Source organism: Acinonyx jubatus, chromosome B2 (genome assembly GCF_027475565.1).
Source record: "Acinonyx jubatus isolate Ajub_Pintada_27869175 chromosome B2, VMU_Ajub_asm_v1.0, whole genome shotgun sequence".
In the NCBI taxonomy this organism is placed as follows: Eukaryota; Metazoa; Chordata; class Mammalia; order Carnivora; family Felidae; genus Acinonyx; species Acinonyx jubatus.
Window position 1 is genome coordinate 126,501,646 of NC_069385.1, and position 21,224 is coordinate 126,522,869.

General features: G+C 41.1%; 1 protein-coding gene across 5 annotated transcripts in view; it reads right to left on the reverse strand.

The window, feature by feature from the left end:
- LYRM4 (LYR motif containing 4) overlaps window positions 1–21,224 on the reverse strand; it is a 171,067-nt gene that overhangs the window by 41,383 nt on the left and 108,460 nt on the right. The window contains exon 3 of one of the 5 annotated variants that reach the window (XR_003414284.2): window positions 11,349–11,480. The exons of the other annotated variants lie outside the window; for them this stretch is intronic. The gene's annotated coding sequence lies outside the window, so the exon portion shown is untranslated. The remainder of the gene's footprint in view (window positions 1–11,348; window positions 11,481–21,224) is intronic. 5 annotated transcript variants of the gene reach the window in all.

Consider the following 21,224-nt stretch of genomic DNA (forward strand, 5'->3'; position numbering starts at 1 on the left):
ATGGCGGCTGAGGTGGTGGAGACACTCTCTTGTGGACAGAGCGGCTTGGAGTGGGGAAGCCAGGGCAAGGGGCTCTTCCTCCACTTCCTGGAATATGCCGTGCTCTGCAGCACTGAGGGTCTCTGCATGGTCTGTCCCCACCTGCAGGACGCCTGCCCTTCTCCACCCTCCCTTCACGCACCTCTGCTTATTGCCAGGGCCCAGACCAAGTGTCACTTGGTCTCAAGACATCCTTGACTGGTGTCCCTGGTCATCCTGTCATGTGCCCTCCTTGTCAGCACTTAGTTTGGCTTGTGATAGAGTCACCCGTGTGCTTGTCTGTTTAATGTCTGTTCTCCCAGACTGCCAGCTCCTGAGAGCAGGGGTCGTGTCTGCTCCTCCATGCCTTGCACTGCACTGAGGAGGTGTTTATTGAAAACAGGAGAAGTGAAGGCCTTGACAAGCCCAAGGCTCTTGGATACTTGCAGTATAAGCAGGGGAGGACTGCACAATGTGGGCTGGGACAGTCAGGCTCTGAATCAGTGTGTCCACTGATCAGTCTCGATCAGTGTGTCCATTTGAACTGTGCCTTCTAAATGTTCTCAAGTGCAAAACACAGATGAAAAAGTGTGAAAACCGATTAGTCTTGGAAAATGTTTTTTCAGTGAAAGAAAAATTTTCAGGTTAGTTAGTGGGTAATAACATTTACTTGGTGAAGAGATGAACACACACACACATACACTTTACAGCAATCAAGACGTCAACTCTTCTAAAAGTTTTTTTTAAATTTATTTTTGAGAGAGAGAGAGAGAGCGTGAGTGACAGGGGAAGGGCAGAGAAAGGGAGAGAGAGAGAATCCCAAACTGAATCCCAAGCTGTAAGGTCACGACCTGAGCTGAAATCGAGAGTTGGACGGTTAACTGACCAAGCTAGGTCGGTCATGATCTCAGACCTTAGAAGTAAACTCTTCTAAAACCATGACAGAAACAATTACTGAAAATGACAGCCTCTGCTCTGGAATCATTTTCCATTTATATGAAAGATATATAAATGAAATAACTGCTCATTAAACCTATAAATATACATAGGAAGATTACTTTGTCATTTCTGATGCACTTCTAAATGTACAATTCAATAGAAGTTTTGGATTTCTTTCAGAACTCTAGCTTCATTTCTTATCTACAGCAGCTCCTTTAACAAAATTTCATTTATCAGACGTGCTACTTGTTTGATATTACAAAACTGTACTTTAAGCTTAAAATTTCGTATTACTTACTATTACTATTTTTTAGGATTGTAGGATGATACTTATGTTTCAGATAAATGATTGGGAAAATAAAATTTAGCCAATTTAGCATTGGACATACAGTCCTGAGTGATCATTAGTAATTCACTGAAACTTCATTACGGTGTGTGATATTTTCAGGTTTTTCAACACTGTAAGTGGAACAGGTTCACTGCAGTGATGTCGAATACTCTCACAGGTACGGATAAAATGAGGATAATGAGAGGATGAGGGCCTGAAGGAAGCATGCTATGTGGGAACAGCCTGCCGGTGGAGAAGCAGTGCAACAGGAGGCTGTTCCTCTGAGAGGTCCTTCAATCCAAGTCTCTTTTAGGTTTTTTTTGGCATTAGCTCATTAATTCACCCACATCTCAAGGACACAGGCATCAAGGATGGTGTCTGGCTCATTATCTCAGACTCTAGAGTGGGGGCTGGGATGGCAGTGGATGGTTTAATCAAGATTATATAGCATGTCACAGAGCCGGGATCCAAGCCTTCCTAGAAAGTCAACAGCTCAAACCGCTGGTTGGTCCTTACTGCTTCTCTGGACAGTCTCCAAGTGTTCTTTGTGGATGGACAGGGTGGAAAGAGCCAGAAACTGCAAAGTAACCCTCAGCAGTCAGATTTACCTAATCCATCTGGCTATTAAATATCTCAGGATAACACAATATATCCTAAGGTTGGTGGGAAAAGCAGACTAAAAATCTTGGTATGTCTTATGGAAGAAAAAAAAACGTATCCCTGAAGTCTTTCATTGCTGTGGAGATCAGAACATCAGAGGGTTTGTTATATCTTAAATTTAGGTGAGTGGTCAGAGCTTCAAATAAGCCTTCCCTGCTGAGCCATGATTGAAATAGTAATACTATGAGAAAAATGGAAAATTTTGAGCCAGTGTCCCCCTAAAATTAAATATATTTGCAAATGTAACCATCAGATCTACAATTCCATTTACAATCATATGTGTGCGTGCATGCATGCACACGCATACACACGCACACACACACATGGTGTAGAAGCCATTCGAGGATAAGCCATCTTACTGGCTCATCACAGTGTTAAGATAGTTACTATTGCAAGTAAAACATTCATCGCTTAAAAATACTGTAGGGTGAATGTAAAGAAGGGCAAAGGTTACATGTCAGACCTTCATGCACAGAAGCAGATGAGCACAGCAGTGTGTCTCTGGCCTCCCTGCATCCTTGCTGACTTTCAGACATTCACCCTTCTTTCAGGCTACAGTAATATGGGGAAGTGAGAGGCACATAATGTGCCACAGTCCATCTGTTCTATTGCGAGTAGGGAAAATTCTAGTACATCAGTTAAGAGCTCAATATGCAAGCTTTCTGGGAGGCAGGTGAATGTTAATGGTGGTGAACCAGCACCTGTCATGCAAAGTCACTCCAGCCCCGACCTTTACTTTCCAAGGATCTAGTGGCCAACTGATAAACAGGAATCAGCTATCTCCGGTTTTCTTTTTTTGGAGTCTGACTTTCCCCCATCACAGCATCTCTCTTCCTTCTCTCTGTTTAACCAAGTCGGTGGACTTCATGGCCATCAGACCTGTGCCCTAACCCCGGCTTTGTCATTTACTAGTTGGTTTATTTACTTCCCCTTGTCTTAGCTCCTTGCTATGAAAAATGACACCCGCCTCACAGGGACATGCACAGGGACTGAGGTATGCACAACGCTGAGCACAGTGCCTGGTACAAGCAGGCAGTTAATAATTGTTAGCCATTAGCACCGCTATTCTTTCTCTGTGGTCTCTCTTCAGCCACTGCAAATAGCACAGGAGGTACCAACTGTGCTTAGTCAACAGTAGAGTGCCAGCTTACTACTTCACCTTGACTCCCTTCCCCCTACAAAAGCGTGATGCTCGTGTACTCTGGCTCTGACCACTCTCTGGAGTCCTAGAACTGCTGCTGAAGAAATCGTGTGCATCTCCAGTCTGCCCCTGCTCTTGGGTGTGGTTCCCTGATGACAGCACCTTCATGAGAAGGCCACAGAATGCTCCGCTGTCTCCATTCCCCACGTCTGACCTTTGATCTCGGTCTGGCAGCTCAGTCCTGCATCTTTGCACCCCAGCCAGTCCAGTGGACTCAGATCTCATCTCTCCACACACAAGTACTCATAAGATACAGCCAGATATGACCTCTCACCCAAATCTGGCGTAGCACAGAGATGCCTTTGCAGTAACTGTAGGATCTGCCCCTGCAACCTGCCTCAGCCCTTCCCTGCTCCGTGGCCACACTTTCACAAGTGTTGCTCACGTGGCACAGAGTACATGCAGGCAGGGGTTCCTACCAGCCCACTGCTTTTTCCCTCCAGTGTCCTTGCTGGAAATATATATACTCTCCAGCTAACATATGTCACTTCTACCATATTTAAGCCCTTGAGCGAATGGCTCCTCTACCAGAAAGCACTTATCATGCCCTGCCAAAACTATCTGAGTATCAATTCTCCTAGAATTTTAACCGGAGGTGACATGATCTAATAGAAAAAATCTGAGTTTGGAATCAGAAAGGCTTGTTTCTGAGTCGTGGCTCAATATACTAGCTGTACAACTAGGGGCAGATTACTTATTCTCTGAATGTTTGCTCCCTCATCTATAACATGGGATAATAATACCTACCCCACAGGATTATCATGATAATTACATTAAATGTATATAAAATATCCAGTAGAGTCCCTAGGGCACACAAAGAGGCTCAAAAACTATAAGTTTATTTTTCCACATCTTTCTCAACTGATTATTTTTCATTTCACTTTCTGGGAGAACTTTCTGGACATACTTTGATCTCCCAGGCTGGATGGGAGGCTCCAGAAGGGCAGGTCTTTGTGGGACTCATTGCTGCATTCCCCACAGCATCTAGCATAACCCCCTAGACAGAGAAGGTGACACACACATATTTATTTATTAAAAATTAAAAATTTAGTAAAAAAACTAAACATTAATTTTAAACATTTATTTTGGAAGAGAGAGAGAGGGAGGGAGAAAGAGAGAGAGAGATAGATGCAAAAGGAGAGAGAGAGGGAGACACAGAATCCCAAGCAGGTTCCGCACTGTCAACACAGAGCCTGATGTGGGGATTGATCCCACAAACTGAGATATCATGGCCTGAGCCGAGATCAAGAGTCGGCCGCTTAACCAACTGAGCCACCCAGGCGCCCTGATACACACATATGTAATGAATGAATTACAGTATGATTATAATATTCTTGCCAACATGAGTCAATGGAATCATGGAGTATGGAAATTGGAAATAAATCACTAACTCAATTTCATTTTATTGCCTCCGGGTAGCAGCATGCAAACACTGGCTGCCTCTCAGCTTTGTGCTTCTGCTCCACCATGCTGCTTCCCTGATCAGTGAGATGTTGCTGGCAGGTATGTGATGCCAAGAGCATTTCTTAGGAAAATGTTAGCACCCATATAACTTATGCCACTTGGGGAAACATCCATCGGAGATAAACAACTTGTAATCTGACAACACATCTGTAGTAAGTAGTTCAGTGCCTGGCATGACATAGTAGATTAGACAAGGAAGCAGAGCTGGCTGTTAGTAACCTTTCATCCTTCTGATCTAAAAAAAAAAGTCTACTTCACTGTATCTTTTTTGGTAAAAACGTGCAATCAGAAGGCATGGATGGTGGAGGTAAATGGGCAGGTGGAGGCAAGTCCAGCTACCTCCCTCTGGCTTATACCATGATTCTGCCTGTCCTTCTGGCTGTCCACCTCCTGCAGGCATCCTTCCTCCTACAGTCCCACCCATCAAAAGGCCATTTCCTCACTGCCTGAGTTGACTACTAGCTAATCTCAACACCCAGCTAAAATGGACATGCTAATGGGAACTGTTCTCAGATAATGAGATATTAACTGTGTCCTTCTGAAGAAAGCCCTCCTCTTTGGGTCTGCTCTGTTAATGACTGGGTAGGGTTTTCAGGCTGGGCCAGAAGGCTAATGTAATTGTGCAGCTGGGCTGACGTTTTACCCCCTTGCCCTCTAATGGTGAACCTGCTGGTGGGTGGAGAATGCTATAAAGGGTTGACTATACAGTAAGAGTACTTACTATTTTATTTACCTACAGATCATATATGTAACAGCCAGTGGTACATCCTTGACACGATACTTAAGGCTGCTGGGCTTTCAGGTCCTTAAACGAGAAGAGTATTCACCTAACTCTGCTTCTCTGTGGTTCCATGATTGCCACAATATACTGTGTTTTTCAGGTTTGTTTCTGCTGAAGCTTTGATAATCTGAAACATGGCTAAGACTTCAGGTTATAACACAGTGGGTCGGTGCAGAAGTTGGACATTGGGGAAAAAAAGCAGATGAAGTGTTATTTTCGGCAGCTCACTTAACCCGAGCCTCAATTGCCTTCTCTGTGAAAGGGGTGGGGGATCATCACTAAGGCTTCTTGTATCTTTCTCATGATGAGTGAAAGTGACCGAAAACCATGTGAATTATAATCTGACACTTTTGGTAAACCTGTGGTTTTCAATGGGGATGCTCACCAAAATCATCTGTGTGATCTTAAAAAAAAATATGTTGAATGGTTAGCCAGAATTGGGAACCACTGTTATACGGCATTCAACAAACATAAAGAACTATGGATCTGTCTAGAATCATTCATGGACACTTGAATGAAATGACCACATATTCTGTGAATACTGAAAGATAACAAAAGAAAGATTCCAATAATTCTGAAAGAGAGAACTGCTTGTCCCTTAGAATATTCCACATAAAAATGAGAAATTGCAGGAATAAAGCCTGAGAACACCCTATATAGGGATGCACAGAATGCTCTGATTCTAAATTACTCGTTCTTCCCTAAATCCAGTAAAGAAAATGACCTGCTACATGTCATCGTAAATGCCGGGGCTACATTTTAGATATTCTAAATCTTCAAGCCAATAATTTTAATCAATATTAGTCTGCGAATTTTAAATGACTTTCTACTCAACCTTCCCACCCCCGTCAAGTAATTATCAGAGATATTGATTTCATTCCATACATTCAATCTTACAAGTTCAAAAAATATTAGCCTATTAACATGAAAAATGTAATTCAGTGGAATTAAGCAGCAGAGGGAATTTCATATAATACCTGGAAATTGGGCCTAAGGAAGATTTTTAATACATCAGTGACACTACCCTTCCCAGTCTCCAGGCTCTGGAGTGGGTGGGTAAGGAGGTTACAAAGGGGATACTGTAGTAGACAATGGTGTGTCGGACCTAAGACCATGCTGCACATGGATGAAACCTCAGAAAACAAAATCCCAACACCTCATTTTACAGATTAAAAACAAAAATCAGATTTATAGGGCGCCTGGGTAGCTCAGTCAGTTAAGCATCCCACTCTTGATTTCAGCTCAGGTCACGATCTTATGGTTCCTGAGTTCAAGCCCTGCGTTGAGGCTCTGTGCTGAACGTGGAGTCTGCTTGGGATTTCTCTCTCTCTCTCTCTCTCTCTCTCTCTCTCTCTCTCTCTCTCTCTCTCTCCCTCCCTCCCTCCTTCCCTCCCTCCCCCTGCCCCCCACCCACCCCGAGCTTGCACTCTTTCGCTCTCTTTCTCTCAAAATAAATAAATAAACTTAAAAAAAATCAGATTCACAAATGTACAGTGACTTAATCCAAATTACATACTAAGCATGTATCAGAATTCAGGTCCCTTTATCCCAGGTCTGGGACTTTTTCCAAACGATGTCACTCTAACAGGATGGCTGGTTGAATGGATGGATGTTAGGAAGACGAGTGATTTGGAAACACTGATTCTTTTCTGTACAGAATCACTGACTTTCCCACACTGCCTACCGTTAGACTGACTGCTAACAATACTGCAGAAACATAGGACAGGTTTTCAGACTCCATCTTTACTAGGCTAATCATTAATTTCTCAGCTGCCGATACCATATACAGAATGGAAAAATTATCGATGCTGGTAAATTCTATCAGTTTTCAATAAATGAGTCTCAACAGGTGTGTGTATGTGTGCTTGGCAGGGTTGGTGGGGGGGGGAAGCCATGCATGCACACATCATTCAGTGATCGTACACTTTTGTGTCAAGACGTTGTGGAACGTATCAGAAAACTGGGATTGTAATAATGGTTCTGTCTGTAGTGTTAGGTCTGTTTTCTCAGCAGCAAAAGGTGGAGATTAGCCTCTCCTAGTTACTTGGAAGATTAAAGTGATAAAGGATGGGAGAGCATTTAGGAAAGTTTAAAGCATTAAACAAAGCAAAGCAAAGATCTCTGGTGGGGTACAGCCTGTATTCACACTCTATATACACTCTTGTATGTTACACTTTGTGTGTGTTCCAAAGTGTCATACATGTTCCCTGCAAAATAAGTAACAGTTGATGTATATGGCTAAGAAAAAAAGAGCAGAGAGAAAAGTCTTGAGATACCTGTGGAGGCAGGTGGGACAAACCAGACATTTTCATTTCACCTAGAGTTCTCCAGAGGTAACCACACAGATTTATAATCTTGGTCATCCAATAGTGAATTCTTCAATAGGACTCTATCATCTGTCTTTTAGAGTGTTTGCCAAAACAGGAGGCAAAGGTATGAAATGAATACTCCTGTATCGAATCCAAGACAACGAGGCCACATTGCTAGCTCTGAAGAGGAAGACCGGGTCCCAGAGACCCAGCCTAAATGCAAGATGAACCAAGCTGAGGCTCATGGCGCCTTCTCTGTCGAGTGGCAGAGGTGCACGGACCACAGGTACCTGGCCAGACCACAGGAACTCTGCCCATGGAGGGTGGGTGTGCTCCAAACGGAGGGAATTGAAGCAATTGTTTGAAACAGAGTCAGCCAGCCCACCAGTAGCAGAAAGAATAAGCAGCGGGGGTGGGGGTGGGGAAGCAAAGATGCAGTAGCAAAGCAACAGGAAAGGAAAAGGTGAACTTTGGGAGCTGCCGTTCCATCTCGAAGGACCTGTCTATGGTGAGGTAAGACAGGTAAATGGCTGGCAATCTTTGCTGAGCTGCCCCATTTCTCCAGGTGTCATTAGAATAAAGCCCCATCTCAGATCTGTTCCAAGCCAACCCACACTTCTGAACCTCCTATTATCTGTTTTGTGCAAACAGAAATAGCCTAACTCAAGGGGATATTCTGGGTCCCCTCAGGGAGAGGAATCTTGACTGCTGTAAGGCTCCCCAGAAGCAGCCTGGTAGCTGCCTGCAAATCTTCAAGGGTTTCAAATTACAATAAACATCATGGTGAGGTCACAAGACCCTGACCTTCCACTCCAGCTGAGTTCCTAAGATGAAACACCCTCTCAGCATTTTGAACTTTGCCTTGTGAAGCAATGCCCCTAATTTGGCTATTGTTGATAGCGCTGCTACAAACACTGGGGTGCATGTGCCCCTTTGAATCAGCATTTTTGTGTCCTTTGGATAAACAGAGCACCACTGCTGGGTTGTAGGGTAGTTCTACTTTTAGTTTCCTGAGGACCCTTCATACTGTTTTTTCCAGTATGGCTGCACCAGTTTACATTCCCACCAGCAGTACAAGAGGGTTCCCCTTTCTCCACACCCTCACCAACATCTATTGTTTCCTGAGTTGTTAATTTTAGCCATTCTGACAGGTGTGAAGTAGAGCCCAAACGTCCATCAACTGATGAATGGATAACAAAGATACATACACAAGGGAATATTACTTGGTGATCAAAATAATGAAGTCTTGCCGTTTGCAACAATGTGGATGGAACTAGAGTGCTAAGCAAAATTAGTCAGCCAGAGAAAGACTGCTATGTTTTCACTCATGGAATTTGAGAAATTTAACAGAAGACCATGGAGGAAGGGAAGGGGAAAAAATAGTTTCAAACAGACAGGGAGGCAACCATAAGAGAGTCTTAAATACAGAGAACAAACTGAGGGTTGTTGGCGGGGAGGTGGGTGGGGGGATGGGCCAAATGTGTGATGGGCATTAAAGAGGGCATTTGTTGGGATGAGCACTGGGTGTTATATGGACATGATGAATCACTGGTTCTACTCCTGAAACCATTATCACACCATATGTTAACTAACTTGAATTTAAATAATAATAATAATAATAATAAAGCAATGCTCAGTCAGTCTTTCTTCCAGAAATTTCCCCTTAAACTCAGATAAACAGTACAGGATGACAAGTTCAGAGTGTGTAACTAAGAAAACAGAGAAAAGTATTCTTCCATTCTCTTAAAATCATATTTGCTCATTTATTTTTTTAATGTTTATTTATTTTGAGAGAGAAAGAGACAGAGCACGAGCAGGAGAGGGGCAGAGAGAGGCAAACATAGAATCTGAAGCAGGCTCCATGCTCTGAGCTGTCAGCATAGTGCCTGATGCGGGATTCGAACTCATGAACTGTGAGACTGTGACTGGAGCTGAAGTTGGACGCTTAACCAACTGAGCCACCTAGGCGCCCCCCCATGTTTGCTCATTTATAAACAGATACTGAGTGGAAGCACACGACATGGAAAAGTGTTTTACCCTAAATCACCAAGAATAATTTAGCATGACAAAAGTCACCATTTCATGCCTATGCTTTATTTTATGACTGATAATTTCACTTAAAAACAAACATTTAAGTGAATAAAGGCTTAGGTGTCTGCTAAGGACTATGATGCAGTACTCTGATAATTAGTACCTTATTACCAGGCTCAGGCTGCAATTTCTCCAACACGTGAAGGTAGATACACAGCAACTGTTTCTCATGTGATTAGATAGTCACAGCCGCTTAACATTATAAAATGTTCCTGGTATGAGCTCTGCAAACAGGAAGCAACTAAATGGTGTCTAAAGTTAAAAAAAGAAAGGAATACTGAAATTTTATATTTACAACATTATGCTTTAACTAAAGAAGAAATCCTGCAGTTTGGTTTAAAATAGAAACAACACTGCAGAATTCCCAGGGGTGGCATTTAGCAGTAAGATTTGGTTTTCATTTCACCTGGCTTCCTAATGAAAACATGAAGAATGGCTCCCGATTTCTCCCAGATCAACATATTAATCCATTTAAAGAAATGCCACAGGAGGCTGGGCCTACTTTTCCTTAGAAGGCAGATTTAGTTTGTTCTTGCTTAAAATTGAATACATCTCTCAGTTCTAACAATGCCTGAGCCTGAGTGCTATAACGTGAGCTGGATTTCAATCAAGACTGTGGGCAGAGATTGTGGTGAGAGCACCCGGGACTTCCGTGCAGTCCACAGCCCCTACTGCCAGCCAGGGTGGCTGAGGAAAAGAGAATACAGGACTTTGAAAAAGAGTGTCAGCACCGAACTCCAAGGCAACGCCATCACAAAGTATACCCCACTCTGTTGACTTTGGGACAGACTCAGAGAGAAGGGGAAAAAAGAAAAAAGAAAAATGGTCCCCATTCCCCAACAGTTTTATATACATATGTGTATTGGGGCACGTGTGTGAATGTGAATGTGCCTATGTATATATATATGTATGCACACATATGCATGTTTTGTATGTATATATGTGCGTGCATGCACAGATGTATTTATATAGAATACATATACATTCGCATTTATATAGAATAGGAGTAATTATCAGTATTTCTAGCATAAGCAAATACGAGCAGATAAACCTTTGGCAGGTACTCTTGGCAATGAAGACTAACCCTGAACATAACGTCACAAGCCAGCTTTAATAATATTCTTTTCCAAAGCACCTGCCTCAGAGAGAGATAAATTTGTGCTATGGAGGGTTCTTTCCTCTGGTCTACAGCTCTTGAGGTTATGTCTGTGGAGCAGAAATCCAAATAATCACTGCCATTGCCTTTGCTGGGTTGGAAGAGGGTCAGCTCTGGAAGAAACAAAGATTTCTAGAGGCATCATGCCCATCTGTTTGAGTGGGAATTTTTTAAAGGTCCATAATTATAGGGGAATGTGGGTGGGGAGAAGGCCTTGGTATACTCATTGTGTAGGTGGGTTGAGAATGTTGACACTCAGCCGGGCCACACTGGGAAATGGGCAAATGCCACCTCATGGAGAGCCACAGGAGAGTTTTCAACAGGGAGGGTCAGGACCAGATCTATGTCTGGGCAAGAACTGGGTTGGACAGGGCAAGGTTGACAGCAGGTGCCGTACTCACCCCGGGTGAAACATCAAGGAGGAAGGCAGATCAGGGTGTAGTCTGGAGAGAAGTGTGGGCTGGAAACATATATTTAGGTGTCACTGCCACTCAGGTCATTTCTGAAGAGGATGAAGATGAGTAGGGCAGACTCTGGTAATGTGGGGAGACAAGGAGATGGGTGAACAAAGGAGCCCACAAAGGGGACTAAATAATGGTAAAAGAGAAGCCAGGACAGTGGGGGTATTTCAAAAACCAGGAAAGAAATAGGTCAACACATGGTTAAAAGTTAAGAGATTATGTAAGATAAAAGGATGAAAATTATTTTTTGTTTTTATTATATTTTATCCATTGTATTTACAATAAAGAGGTTGGTGAGGGCAGCATTTGAACTAAAACACTTTCAATGGTTCTGCACTGCCTCCTAACCCACCGCAAAGTCTCTCTTAAAGCAAAGCTGTCCTCTCATCTCTACCTGGCAATCATACCTTAGGTCTTAGTGTTCCCGTCTTGACATTTTGTTCAAGAATTTTCCTTAAAATTCATACCTATCTTTATATCCACCTCAAATCACGCTCTGCTGTGAAGCTTTATGGGATCAGCTCAGTTCAAAAATTCTTGATGCTTCCTTTAACCTAGCAGCACTTATCTTAGTATTTGGAATTGGGCATATATTAAACTAGCCATGCTCATTCAGCATATACGTAAGGTCTTCAAATCTGCTTTTCCTGTTGCTCATCTATTCCCTACATCCTCATTTCCTCCATCTCTTTGGCTTTCTCCTTCTAAGCTATCATCTTTCCCTGGAATGTTTTCCTTCCTTCCTTCCTCCCATCCGTCTGTCCATCCATCCATCCATCCATCCATCCATCCATCCATCCATCTTGTTTATTTTGCCTACTGAAATCTATCTATCTATCTATCTATCTATCTATCTATCTATCTATCTATCTATCTAATCTTGGCCTGCCCAAATCTCCTTTCTTAGACTTTAGCCATGGCGAATCTTCTCAGTGAAAAAGGAGTTCTGCTGACCATCCATTCAGAAGTGATCTTTTGTTTCTCTGGAACCCTTTAACTTGGTTACTACTCTTTCTGCAACTTCCAGAACAGTAAATGGTACTTTAATTTCAGGTGTGTCCATGTGTGTGTGTAATTTCCCCTCCCTCCTAACTGGATGCTGAATTCCTGGAGAAGTAGCAAATAAGGAATTTCAGCACCTGACAGACCTGGGTCTCACTCTTTTGGGACTGGTTAGTAGACTCCCTGAGTCTCCATTTCCTCAACTGAAAATTGGAGGCCAAAGTGCTGGCTTCTCAGGGGTGTGATTCTCAACCAAGTCGAGGTCTGAGTGGCATCCTGCTCAGTGTTTGAATTCAGTGGCTATCACTGACTAGTAGATATATTCCTTCCCTTCCACTGCCTCCGAACTGACTGGGCCCTAAATTAACAGAGATGAAAACGCTCCCCAAACAAACGGAGCAAAGGATTTAGATCAGAAAAATGGAATTCTAGTAATAGTTGCATCCTGTATTTATAATAGAGAAAGTCACAGTCTAACTTCTCTGGACTTCATTAGACAAATGAAGAATATAATTCTACCTACTGGTCCTGTCCAACCTACTGAAAAAGTTGAGCCTCTGCATGGGGTAATATACATGATGTATGCAAAACTAGAAGAAATTGTTATATTACTGAGTAACCAAAATGTTCCAAATTAAGGTTAATGGTGTACAAATTTAGGTCCTTTATTAAATAACAATATTTTGATCTAGTGAATGAAAAACGTGTTAAGAATAAGAATCAGATTAAGGGTTGGAGATTAAAATTTATCTCCTATTTGCTCTTTGGTTGGCAGAGGACATGGGTAAAGAATGGAAAAAACTTAAAATATGAAAAAATCTATTAGCTACATAGTAGACTAGTAGGTTTTATCTTTAAAAGTTTTCCTTTATTTACCTTATTTAGACTTTTCTATTGCATGGTCTTCAAACTGTTGTATATAATCCATGTTCCCCCAACATATTACAACCTTAAATCGATTATTAGATGAGTATAAAATAACCTTTGCGGTCAGCATTTGGAATAACTTATGAAATCAATTAAAGCAGTACAAATAGAAAATATTAAAATGTAGTACATCAATTATTTTTGGTTACTGAAGGGGAAAGTAAATAAGATATTAATCATGAAAGATACCAGTTACAAAAGGCTGTATGAATTATGTAAAAATTTTAGTGATTTATTTTCATTACAATATATCTATATTCACAATGGCATTTAAAAAATAAAAATTTTAACAGCCACTACCACCATGTTTCTCTTTGGAAGGAACTGCCAGGGCTCTGTGCTTTCACGGTATTGAAATACTTGAGTTACAATCATGAATTCTTAATCAGTGTGGTGGGGCTGAGAAGGAAGGAGGGAGGACGGCCGGATGTACTAGAAATCTAGATCCTTCTTGTTTGCAGTAGCCTTCTCTGCTGAACTAGCACTGTGTGCACACTATCTGCAGTGAGGTGCTCCTGGGATAACTAGGAAGGTAGGGGACCCTGTGTAGAACATCTGAGCATATTCCTGAAAAGACAGTTTTACCACTTTCTGTTAGTCATTCCCAGGACTCAGGTCCCTGGAGAAGTACTCTAAAAGGAACAAATATCCCTCCTCCCCAGTCAAACCAAAACACAAATGAGGTAGTCTAACAGGGTGGCTCTTTGGAGCAATCAACGTAGGATTTCAGTTTTAACTGCACCCTGACTTAAGCACCCGCAGGGGTCACAACCTTACCAGCACATCAGAATCACCCACAGAGCTTTTAAAACTCCCAGGGTCCAGGGGAGCATGGGTGGCTCAGTGGTTAAGCATCTGACTCTTGGTTTCAGCTCAGGTCATGGTCTTGAGGTTCATGAGTTCAAGCCTTCCATCGAGCTCTGCACTGATGTGTGTGTGGAGCCTACTTGGGATTCTCTTTCTTTCCCTCTCTATTTACCTCTCCCCTGCTCGTGTTCTCTCTCTCTCAAAATAAATAAACTTAAAAAATTAAAAAACAAAACAAAACAAAACCTCCCAGGTTCCAGATTGCACCCAGGATCCCAGGTATCAGTATGTTTTCAGAACCCTCCAGATGATTCTAATTAATAAGTATGTATTAGAGCAGAATGTTTTAACTTGGTCAAGTTTACACCTATTTCATTTCCCTAAAAAAACATTAAATCTTCGGCTTTAAAAAATTTCCAAGCAGAGAACACCACAGGCTTCTGCACTTTATCTATTCCTGCCACTTATGTGTCCTTTCGTTATTTCCATAAAGATGACACTAGTGACCAGCAATAGTGAGCCCGATGTGGCTCTGGGTCAGGGATGAGATGTCCATAGCTCAAAGACTGAACTCTGTGTGTGTGTGTGTGTGTGTGTGTGTGTGTGTGTATGTGTGTGTGAGAGAGAGAGAGAGAGAGAGAGAAAGGGGTGGAGGGGAGGAGAGAGAGAAGGGAGGGGGAGAGGGAGAAGGAGAGAAGCAGGAGGCAGAGGAGATCTGTTTGCTCACATTTCACGGTAATGGAAAAGCTAATTTTTTTTTAGGGTTATAAGTATGTGCGAAACCATCTGGTGTTTCCTGCTGTTGCATGCTTTAGATTCTGCATGTTTATATGTCCATGGCATCAAAACAACATGAACCTAAAACAGTAATATTGAAAGGACATCATGTTTTCATGTAATTATACATATTATTGATGTTTTCTAGGCATACTCTTTTAGAATGGCAGTAGTAAAGAGTAGCTGAATATGTACACGACATACATATTCTCTTATTAAAAGTAAGGAGAAAATGAAAAAACATGGCCATCTGGATATCACCTTTTGTGAATGTTCAAAATTTTCACCCATTTTTATTTAAAAAATTTTTTTAATGTTTATTTTTGAGAGAGAGAGAGAGAGAGACAAAGACAAAGTGTGAGTGGGGGAGGGGCAGAGAGAGCGGGGGAGACACAGAATCTGAAGCAGGTTCCAGGCTCTGAGCTGTCAGCACAGAGCCTAACGCAGGGCTTGAACTCACAAACTGTGAGATCATGACCTGAGCCGCAGCTGGCTGCTCAACCAACTGAGCCACCAAGGCGCCCCTAAATTTTTTAAGTTGGCTCCATGCCCAACATGGGGCTTGAACCCAGGACCCTGAGGTCAAGAATCACATGCTCTAACCACCGAACTGACCAGGGGTCCCCTGACATCACAATTTTAACATGGCCCAATATATTAATTTTTTATGGTTCATACTTTTTGTGTCCTATTTAAGAAATCTTTGTCTACTCCCAGGTAGTAAGGTTGTTTTCTTTGGTCTTCCTCTAAAAGTACACATATATATTTATTTATTTTTCCCATTTAAATCTACAATCCACTTTTTGCATGAAATGATGAAGAGGTCAAGATTCTTTTATCTCCAAATAGTTATCCAAATAGCTGAACACCATTTGTTGAAAAGGCTATCCCTTTCCCACCGCAATGCAGTGTCATCTCTGCCATAGATCAGATGACAGTATAGAAGTGGGCCCATTTCTGGACTCTAGTCTGTTCCATTGATCTGTTAGCCTTGCCCTGCACCAGTAACACTGTCTTAGTTACCAAAGCATTAGAAACCTTTCTATGCAATAGTACAAGTATTCTTGCTTTCTCCATTTTCTGTAAGAATTCTTTGGCTATCCTTGGTCCTTTGAATACCCATGTGAATTTTTAAATGAGCTTCTCAGTTTCTGCAAAAATAAAATTGCTAGTAATTTGACTGGGATTGTATTATGTCTATACATCAACTTGAACAACACTGACAACTTTCTAATGGGTATTCCAATCTCTAAACATGAAATATCCCTCCATGTACAAATACATGAAAAGGGGCTCATCTTTGTGAGTTATTAGAAAAATTAAAATTAAAACCACCATATCCCCTAGAGTGGTTAAAATGAAAAAGGACGGAAAATACCAAGTATTAGAAAGGATGTGGAACAACTAGAATATAAATTGCATTTATCCATGGGGATGCAATTTGGTGCATCTATTTTGGAAAACCGCTTGGCTGAATCTTCTAGAGCTGAATACATGCAAAGTCTATGACCAGGCAGTTCCAGTCCTAGAATGACCATCCACTAAAAGATAAGTACAAATATATATATACATATATATTGGCACTGTTCAGCCCTAAACTCGAAACTACCCAAATACCCATCAGTAGTAAAAAAGGATAGATAAGTTTTGTGGTGTATTAACACAATGAAAAAATATACAGCCCTGAGGACAAACCATCCACACCAGCACAGAATAATATGGACGAATCTCAAATAATATTGAGCAAGAGTAGCCAGATTCCATTTGTGGAAAGTATAAAAACAGGAAAACCAATCTATGTGATAAATCAGGACAGTGGTTATCCTTGGTGGGGTCCTGGGACAAGGAACTACAAGGGGCTTGTGGAGTGCTGATAACGTTCACTTGATTGATTTGGGTCCTGAGTACGATGTCTTCATTGTACAAAAATACGTTGAGCTGTGCTGTTACAATATTGCACTGTTTACATATTTTAACAAAATGTGTTTTTAAAGAAATTCATTTTTGAGTTTTTTATTTAAAAGCCAATTCACTTTCTATTTTTATTTTCCAGAGAGAGATTGTGAGTGGGGGAGATGGGGGGAGGGAGAGAGAGAGAGAATCTCAAGCAGGCTCCATGCTGAGTGCAAAGCCTGACGCGGGGCTTGATCCCATGATCCTGGGATCACGACCTGTGCCAAAATCAAGTCAGACTGAGCCACCTAGGTGCCCCCCCCCCAAACCCAATTCACTTTTAAAAAATTTTCTCTCCCCATTTGCTCCACCCCCTTCCCAGGGCATTTTTATATGACTAGTAATCTAAAGGGAATTCTCCCACCCCACCCCCCCCCTTTTTTTGGTGTGTGTGTGGGTAATTCTTAAAAACAAAACAAACAAGAAACTAGAACAAAAAAGGGGAAACTATGCTCTGCAGAAGCTTCCCCAGCTGGAACTTAGTTTAAGAGTTTGAATGTAGTGCTTTTGGGTATCCTATCATCCAGTCAAGCATGCTGAACTCGTTGTAAGCATCTAATTAGAAGTATTTTCTTTACTTTCTTTTAGATGAGAAAATGGAGAAATAAAAGGATAGAAGACACTGCTAGTTTCAGTGAATTTGTCTTACTTCCTCATTCAAATCATCACTTATTATTCCTGCCCGTGAGTGATTTAGTAGTAGTTTTAGTGTGGACACAAGTGTATGTCTGTGTTTATTTTTCAGTGAACAGACTCTTTAATGATCCCTTTAGCCATCTTTTTGTAGCTCTGCTATGCTAACATCCAATTGTCCTGATTTGTTTTTCTCCAGTTTTGTGTTGATATTACACGAATCAGTGACTATAATTACAGAATCCTAGGAAATTCATTTTTAGATATGACACAACATAATTTTCCCAAAATTTGCAACAAATGCTAGCTTATTTCCTTTTAGTCTATTTCTAGAAAACAGGTTACAGAGATTGAGACTTACTTGTCCATAATCTGCTAAAAGGAAGTGTCGAATGAAACTGAGAATCATGGACAAAGCTGAGACTTACAAAATCAGTAAAGTGAAAGGCTAGGAGGACAATCTTAGTTTTTTAAAAACATCATAAAATAAGTACAATTCAAGTTTTACTAAAAGCAACAAAAATGCATATAGTGGGGAAAAACATCTCATTCACTAGAATAGCAAGTGCTATGAAAGAGCCATTTGAGAATATTTTGTTCTGTGTTGGTATTTACTCCAGAGTTGGTAGTACGTAGAAAAAAAAAATAGAATTTTTAAGGGATACACTACAATAACCACCACCGTAGAGACGGGGATTTGTGGTAGTGTTGAAAGCTGCCTGTGGAAAACCTTTTTTAACCACATTAAATATTAAAAGGTTTCGCTTAAAAAGCTCAGAAGCTGCCCAACATCATCATGTAAAGAGTGGTGACCTGAGGAAATGAGAGTTGTTTTAAAAAGCCACACCATGTGATCTTCTGGCCCAGTTTTTATGCTGAATATACTGTGTAGAGATGCTTCATTTTTTTTTCAAGGTGTTCTTGCTGCCTTCATTGATTTGGGGGGTGAGATAAGAAGTGGAGTAGAGAGTGATGTTTTACCTAAGCCACGTCCCACTTGTCCCTGTTAGTTTCAGCCTGTGAGAGAGTAGAGGGGAGTAAAACAAGTCCTTTGACCTCATAAGTAATCCACATCGGGACGAACAACCCATCACCACCACTGGATGAGACTTCAGCACAGGTGACACAAAACACTGATCTGAGCTTCATATGCTTATTTTTGGACTTAGGAGAAAAGAAATAAGTGGCTTAGAATGAAGAGGAATAATATACTAGTTTTTAAAAGCCTCCTTGGCTGAATGAATTATTGAAAACTGGGACCATCTGTACTTGAGTAAATACAAATTGAATTTATTTTGACAGTTTGAGAATTTTCCTTGGATTTAATTTGTTATATTCAATGGAGGCAAAAAACAAACAAACAAACAAAAACAACAACAAAAACACCACCTCTAACCACCACCCTCCCCCCCGCCCAAACATCCAAACCAAAGCAAACCGAGCACAAAAACCCTATAGTTGTCAACAGTTGGCTTTACAGGGAGAAAGGGAAGGGTCATCCATTTACAGAGTGTGTCATACGCAGGTTCCTCTCCATTCTTCCCTGCGCATGACTCATCACAGTGAAGTGTGAGGTATAAGTGGAATCCATAGTTGAAAGCAGCCCAGTATGTAAGTACAAAACTGATTAAACCACAAAAATCATTTTACTGTGGCATCCTGTCTCCAAAAGCTATATCATTAGAATTTGACTAGATACATGATCACTGGCATTTAAACCTTTGTGGTAATTAAAAACAAAAACAAAAAAAAGGTTGTGGCAAAGCCACAGAAGCCAGTTTTTGAGGAGTGCAATTTCAGAAATCGTAGATCAAAACAAATTGTCCAAAGAATCCATAAATACATCCAAGTATGCCTTGATTTATTCAAAAGACATACCCCAATGACTCCACTTTCAAAAACATAAATCAAAGTGTGTTTTAAATAAACTAGATGCAATTAAACTTGATTTTAACTACCACATAGTGACTCTCTTCTGAATAAAGGCAAATAAGCCTTTGGTGTATGTGCAAATTACTTTTTTGCTACATTAGTTCCCCCAAGGCATGCCTACTTTTGTCACAACCTTTCAGTAGTCCCCCATTGTCTGAAAGATCAATTATAACTTTGCTCCCACTACCCAGCCCAACCCATGGCTGGACTTCAAGTTTTTTATTCAGTTGGTATAGACTCCTCTTCCTATTAGGTCACTCATCTTTAATAAGCAAGATCTTAAATCTGTCTCTGTTACTGTAAAAGTAATATATGCACACAAGGACATATAACAAAAAGGCTGCTGCCTTATGTCTTGTTGCTCTGGTCCCCCTCCCCAAAGATAATCACTGCTAACAGCTTCATATGTCAGAAAAAGTCTCGTTTCATGCCTACACAAACCAAGATACACAACCATTGACTCAAAGTTCACTTTTGCTCTGAGCTCCTTCACAAGTTCTCCCACATTCTGCTCCATGCTATCTCTTCCCCTATTAATTCCTATAACATTAATAAGTACGCTGTCACATACTGACCCGTTTCTATTTTTCAACTAGCTTTATCTCCTTTTGCCTTTTTAACAATATATCCTTATAGATCTATAATGGCCTTTAGCATGGTGCTGGGCACACAATGTAAATTATAAAAACACCTGTCCGATGAATGATTTAAACATTCTGAATTGTCAGTACAACTCACTTTCCTTTTTCTGCTGTCATGGAAGAGGCTTTTCACACACAAACAATGCCGAGTCAGATATTTCTTAATGGCCTACTACTCTTTGCTGAAAGGAAGTGACTGTTTATGTGTGTTATTAGTAGCTGGGCTCTGATCCAGAAATCTGTTTCTGGAGAAATACAGTATATTTTATTTTTGGCTATGAATGGGGTATACATTTTGTTTGCTTCTTTAAAATAGTAGGCTGCTCTGATAAAATATAGTTATGGGTAGAAAACAATATACAATTGTTTCTTTTAACATATTATTGGGAAGAAACAAAGAACAAAACCCACTTTGTGTCAGAAAACAAGGAGGTGCTCAAAGACAAACTGGGCCATATTAAAGGGGCACAGGAACTGGTTAGAAAAAGCTCCCACTGGCAAATGTGGGACAATGCAAGCATCAAAGAAACAATGATGGTAATTGATTACACTCTGAACCAACAATAAATCTCTAGTGATAAAAAAAATTGGGTGAGAAGGCTAAGAGAGGAAAAGAGCTCTTTTGGATAGAATGTCAGCTATTTGGAAAATCACCTTTTGCAACCACTCATGTAATAATTAATTCAGGCAAGGGTCACTGCCAATGAATGCTAAAACATGGATGAAAAGTTGCTGAAGAACAGGATTTTCACTAGGCCTCAAATATCACTTACTAATTATAGGGACAAAAGGAGGTATCGAGCAAATAATCAAACTGAGTATCCCCAATACTGGGGTACCTCCTGATGTGACAAGATGAGAAGGTACATTACTCATGTAGTATTCTTGCCAGAAATGTTTTACCTGAATCTAAGGGTAATGGGCTAAGTCCAAATGGCAGGACATTATCCATGACAAGGCCTGGACTCTTCAAAACTGAAATCTCACAAAAGACACAAAAAAGGGTGAGGAGAGGGGTGGTCCAGATTTAAGGAGACAGAAGAAACATAGCGGCCAGTGACTGGACCCTTTATTGGGTCCTGGTGGGAGGCGGGAGACGGAGGAGTATGATGGGGGAGTGTGGAGAAATGTGTGTTGGATTGTA